Here is a 6,852-nt window from a genome sequence, read left to right on the forward strand (position 1 = left end):
CTTCAGGAATCAATTGAGACATTAAGAGAACGTGAGACAGCTAGAGACACTGAGATAATACAGCTTCAAGATGCTGTGAGAGAGAAGACAGAGGTAGAGGAGAGTCTACAAGCATTAATTGAGACAAACAGAGAACTTGAGACAGTGAGAGACACTGAGATGATACAGCTTCAAGATGCTATAAGAGAGAAGGCAGTCATGTTAGAAACCCTTCAAGAATCAATTGAGACATACAGAGAACGTGAGACAGTGAGAGATGACGAGACAAGAGCAATGACAGACCAGATAATGTCGCTTCAGGAATCAATTGAGACAAACAGAGAACGTGAGACAGTTAGAGACACTGAGATGATACAGCTTCAAGATGCTATGAGAGAGAAGGCAGTCATATTAGAAACCCTTCAGGAATCAATTGAGACATACAGAGAACGTGAGACACATAGAGGAACTGAGATGATACAGCTCCAAAATGCTGTGAAGGAAAAGACAGAAGTAGTGGAGAGTCTACAGGCATCAATTGCGACATACAGAGAACGCGAGACAATCAGAGACAATGAGGCAAGCGAGATGACAGAGCAGCTAGAGTTCATGCAGGAATCAATTGAGACATATAGAGAACATGAGGCAACTAGAGACACTGAGACAAAGGAGATGACAGTGCAGCTGGTGTCGCTTCAGGAATCAATTGAGGCATATAGAGAACGTGAGACAGCTAGAGGCACTGAGATGATACAGCTCCAAGATGCTGTAAGGGAAAAGACAGAGATTGTGGAAAGCCTACAGGAGTCAATTGAGACATCCAGAGAACGTGAGTCAATCAGAGACAATGAGGCAAGCGAGATGACAAAGCAGCTAGAGTTCATGCAGGAATCAATTGAGACATATAGAGAACGTGAGACAATAAAAGATGAAAAGACAAGGGAGATGACAGAGAAGCTTATGTTGCTTCAGGAATCAATTGAGACATACAGAGAACACGAGACAGCCAGAGACATTGAGATGGTGCAGCTTGAAGATGCTGTGAAAGAAAAGATGGAGGAGGCTGACAGTCTACAGGGGTCGCTGGAGGCATACAGAGAACGTGAGACAATGAGAGACGAAGTTACAAGAGAGATGACAGAGAAGCTAGCGTTGCTTCAGGAATCGACCGAGGCATACAGAGAACGTGAGACAACCAGAGACAATGATACAAGCGAGCTGAAAGAGCAGGTAAAGTTTCTGCAAGAATCGAATGAGACATACAGAGAACGTGAGGCAATTAGAGACGCCGAGGTTATGCAGCTCCAAGATGCCGCGAGGCTGAAAACAGAGATTGTGGAAGGCTTACAGGAGTCAATCGAAGCGTACAGAGAACGTGAGACATACAGAGACACTGAGACACAGGAGATGACAGAGCAGCTGGTGTCGCTTCAGCAATCAATTGAGACATACAAAGAACGCGAGATGACTAGAGAGATCGAGACGAAACAGTTGCAGGAGGAGGTTGCCAGTCTGCGGGGGTCAATCGAAGCGTGCAGGGAACGCGAGACGGCGTGGCGGGACACGAAGCAGGAGCTGGCGCATTTCCGCGAGCTGCTGTTTGCGGGCGACGAGGAACTTCACGACATGCAGCAGCAGCTGGAGGAGGCGCGCACCAGGGAGAAGCAGGCGGAGGCCTCCCGCATCGAGAAGGAAGACGAGATCGTGTCGTTGCATCAGTGCCTCGAGGGGTTGAGCACACAGTACCGCGCCGCAAAGGTACTCTCTCATGCACGTCTGTTGTTCGCAAGTGTAAGCAGTTTAATTCACGCAGTGTCTGCATGAAGGTTGTCGTGACCGAATTTAACTTTGTATATGGATTATACAGTAACGTACGTAGGTGCATGTACTTATATATCAATCAATGAGTGCCAGCATCTTAATTCCGGATGGATATGAATTTTTACATTTGAAAACAATGATGGTGCGACTGTAACTGTTCTCTTTTACGTGGAAGTAGTATCATTATCATTGTATATTTTAACAAGGCCACACATATTTTCAAGGGCCTGGAAAACATTTTGAACTGCTTGGTTTAGGCAATAATAAAAATATTGTTTGTTTGCTCACCCGACCGACGCGCCAAAAAGGGGTGACTAAAAAAAAAAAATGTTTTTCCAAATTATTACTGTACATTATATAAATCTGTAGGCAATACATTATATCAGGAGTTAATAAAGACACAATTTGTCTTTATTAACTCCTGATTATATGTACCAAGCAAAACAAACATTCAACATGAAAGTTATCTCCACACAAGCACACCCGAGCATGTAGACACCATGCTGAATTTGTAAAAAGACCCGGCCCCTCAAAAAAAAACCTACCTACCTACCCAAACTTTTCAGCCTGGGTCGGGTGAGCGCAAACAAAGATTTTTTTAATTGTGGCCTCACCCAGAGAATATTTGTAATATACTAGCTGTGGCTGCATTTTACCTTGAGATAATGTTACAGGAGAAACTTGCCCAAAAGGAAGAATCCATACAAGACCTAAAGCTCAGCCTGACGGAGAAAGACGAAGAAATTGAGAGTTATGGACAGCTGCTTGGGGAAAAATCTCGTGAAGTATGATTACTTAAAAATCAGTACTTTGCAATGTTGTCGCATGCCATGAATAATTTCGCATGTCTATCTAGCTGGTTTGCATGGCTGTGTGTGACCACTTCAGATAACTATATTATGATACATATATTGGGCGGCAATAACTTTGTGGGGGCAAATTTTGTGAAATCTATGTTTTTTGGGGTTGTTAGTTCAAATAATTTAAGCTACAATGTTTACGTGTTACTTCGTTTGTACTATTTAAAAGCTTAAAAGCATGCGAGACCTTCTAAAAGAAGTCGAGGACAAAGTAGACTATCTTCAAATCCTGTTGGAAGAGGAGACCAACGACTTAATGAAGGTTAAGGAACTATGCCAAAAGAAAGAAACTGTTGTATTCGACCTTCAGGAACATGTTGATAGGTGGGATTTTATATTAAAATTTGATTCTAATAACTAGCTATTCCTAATATCTAAACTGTTTTTCTAATGTTATAATCCACAAGAGAAAATTGCAATATTCAAGTAATTTATGAAATATAGGCCGTGGTTTCCCATCTACATATTGCTTTTAGGTTGAATTTTATATTCTGCTTTAATTGTTATGATCAATAATTACAGGAGTGTGTAATATTATATAGACTCTAAAATATACACTCCTGATGATATTTAACTAATCTTTTGCAGGAAAGAGAAGGATCTATTTAGGCTCAAGCAGTGTCTGGTGGATGAAGAACAAGCTAATCGGTAGGTGCAGCTAGGCCGTATATACTGCTTAATTAACATGACAGCAATGTCAAAATTGAATCACAATAGCAGTTGTGCATTAATTAACTATAATTACAAATATTTTATCAGGAGTGTATAATATATAAGATATATACACTATATTATACACTCCTGATATTATCCATCTAAATAATAGTAGAAAATGAGTAAAACATGAATGCTTATAAAGTAATCAGGCTTATTAACTGTCATACTGAGCTTTACATCGTGTCTTGGAAAGCAATATGTACTGTAAATATAGTGTAGGACCGACTCACTGACCGCAAGGTCCTTTCGCCATACCCGTGCTTTATATTAACAAAGTTATAACTGTTTAATTTTCCCACTGTTAGATTATCCTCGTTTAGCACAAATAAAAATCTTGAATCTTGAATCTTGAATCTTGAATCTTGAATCTTGAATCTTGAATCTTTACTATGGTTATATATCACTAACTATATCCTAAACATCGTAGTGTAGGCTTATATATTGTTACTATAGTGTAACATGCACATATATGTAGCATATACAATATGGTGTGTATCAAGGGTTAATAATGAGAAATGATTACAATTTGTCATTTTCATTCCTGTGTATATGTTATTTCTGTCTTGTTATTGCATACAGGTCTGTACATGTCAAGCTTCACAACAAGGAGGTGGAGATAACAGAGCAATCAGAGGAAGTGCAGACGCTTAGGGATGACCTGCTGACTCAGCAGCAGCAGTTGGGTGAAGCCAAGTCGGAGTGTTGCGATAAGGATAAAATAATATTCAACCTCACCAAACAAACAAAGGTTAGCACCTCTGGATTTTATACGTATACGCACGAAATACCAGCATTTCTGCGCAAGTATACGTACACGTAAACGTGATCACACGCACGTACTGGCAGTATATGCATGCACACGTGTACATTTTTTAACAAATTAATGAATTTTTGATACCTTGATTGATTATCTAGATTTAAAATGTATTTATGTAAATGGTCTTATAAACCTGTACTTTGTGCGTTTCTCAGGAACTGAAGGAAAGGTTGAAAATAATCACCACCGAAAATGAGGAACTTGAGTCCAAACTACGAGAGACGAATTTGACCATAACCGAGTACAAGGTGAACTCTCTGCATTCATAATTAAACTCATTGTCTCTGTTTAAATTATTCCACATATTAAAACAAATATCCTAATCATTCTCTTGTTATTGCTCTTGTTCCACATTTGAGTGTGACTCACATTATTATATCATTCGACTGTTTAATTCGTGCATAAACGGTCACAGTACCAGGCGCGTCTACTGCTTGTAGCTGAAACAAATATGACTTGATTGCTATATAACGACGATTTTTCCGATTGCGTTCAGTTCTCATCTGATCACGTTTGACGTCACACCGGTCAATTTTGATCCATTCAGACCCAGGTACAGAAGAAATCGGATCACGTTGAAAGACTGTCGATATCCGTGAAGAGCAGCGAAGAGGAAGTCATTCACCTGTGTGGCCGCTTGAAGTCAGCGGATGACCGAGTGGATGCTCTCAGTAAGGAGCTGGAGGAAGTGCAGGTAAAGCTCGCGTCATGTCAGCGTTCAGGTACATAACGTGCGGGCGTGCGCACCTGTCTGTGCGTTTATGCGTGTGTGCAAACGTTTTAATTACAAGCGTTTGCCATATTGTCGGTGTATTTTTTCTAGAACGTGTAGGGGTGGTATATAGCTGTCTTAAATCAAGCATCTGCGAGTGGTCACGTGAGTAATTACGGCGCATTAGATTTTGACGTTCTCATTGGTTGAGCTGCATGCCAGGAGTTGCCATCGTTTGTGATGATCGGTGTCGTCGAGCGCGGGCAATTGGTTTTTCCACGTTTTCCTAATCGTTTTTTTCTCCGCACGCGACTATCCGTAAACTAGCCGAGCTATCCTATCCGCGGAGTCGGTTTCGTCGTAAAAAAATGTGGGCCAAGACCGCGGCGTTCGACGATACGTGACAACAAGAATAAATACTATCGGCATAATTGGCTAACGAAGAAAACCTGGTGTTTCCTCTTCTCTCTGGCTCGTTATAATCGGCGTACGCTCTGCTGCACGAAGCATGCCAGTGTCGAACATCGGTCAAACCGAGTCATCCATCGGACGCAGCTTGCTACATGGGTGTTAACTGTCCGTCTGTAAACGGATTGCTGCATTGAGAAAAATTCTGAGCAATGTTTTTTTTTTAATTTTTTTTTTGTATAATTTTTTTATTTTTTTATTTAAAAAAATGAATTGCATCAATGATCCTAACTATGTATTACTTACTTATCCTCTTGGTCCTCCGATGGGACAAGCTCCGTATTAACAACGTTTGCTTGTTATATATTCTTGTATAATAGTGTTTTATCCAAGTTTCTATGTTAGAAATTAAATTGATTGTAGTATTTTCTAAATTTCTTTATATCTTCTCTGACTACTTTTAATGATATCAAGAAATGTCACCAAATGTGTTTTATGTTGCACAGAATCCATAGGTTTGGGCGGGCTTCGCCCCACTGACCCCCCACCAGACCCATTTCTTTTAATTCTTGGTGCTGCTAATATAGGTTCAACACCGAATTAATTTAATTAATTAGCCAATAATATTACCCGTTGGACGCTTGCTAATACAGGTGGTGCTGGACAAACTCGTCGGGGAAGTTAACCAGCAGTGTGAAAGACTCGCGGAGTACGAGGAGGCGGACTACGGCAACCAGCGACTGGTGCGCCACCTGCAGGTAGAGCTGAAGAAACTGCAGCTGCAGCTAGCAGAGGAGCGATGCAGCACGGGGCAGGCGTTGGAGCGGCTGCGGCGACTGCAGGGCGACCTGGACGACGATCAAAGCCAGGTGTGCTGCTAGACGCACGCACGCACGCACGCACGCACGCACACTGATCATTGGCCCATAGTGAGAGGCTGATGGAGAGAAGATGTAGTTGCCGTGCATCTGTGTGTTGTCCACTTCTGGGATGCATGGTTATTGTTTTCAGGGATGCATGTTCTCACTGTCTCTTTTCTCTCTTGTCTTTTTCTCTCTCTCTCTCTCTTTCTCTCTCTCGCTCTCTCTCTCGCTTTCTCTCTCTCTCTCTCTTTCTCTTTCTCTCGCTGCGCACTCTCTTGCTTGTGCGCTCTCTCTTTCTCTCTATCTCCCTCTTGCATGTATGTGTGCACACGTTTTTGCCATGTTGCGTTACCTAATTAATTTGTAATGCTATCATGTTAATAAACATGGCTCAATTTTATCAAAAATTTCTGACGCGAAGTCACGAAGTGAAACAACCATGTCATTACACCATTAAATGAAAATGTCAACTATTTAAAATCCATTAATAAAAGTATGGGGCCAGAAGATTAGCAGAGTGCAACAATAATAGCACGCATTAAACGCGTGTGCATGCGTGCATGCATAGACGCGATCGAGTGCATTCTAAAGTGCACGCGTTTGTGGTATTGTATCTCGCTACCTCTCTCTCTCTCTCTCCTCTCTCTCTCTCTCTCTCTCTCTCTCTCTCTCTCT

The sequence above is a fragment of the Priapulus caudatus genome, unplaced genomic scaffold (genome assembly GCF_000485595.1).
Source record: "Priapulus caudatus unplaced genomic scaffold, Priapulus_caudatus-5.0.1 Scaffold82, whole genome shotgun sequence".
NCBI lineage: Eukaryota > Metazoa > Priapulida > Priapulimorpha > Priapulimorphida > Priapulidae > Priapulus > Priapulus caudatus.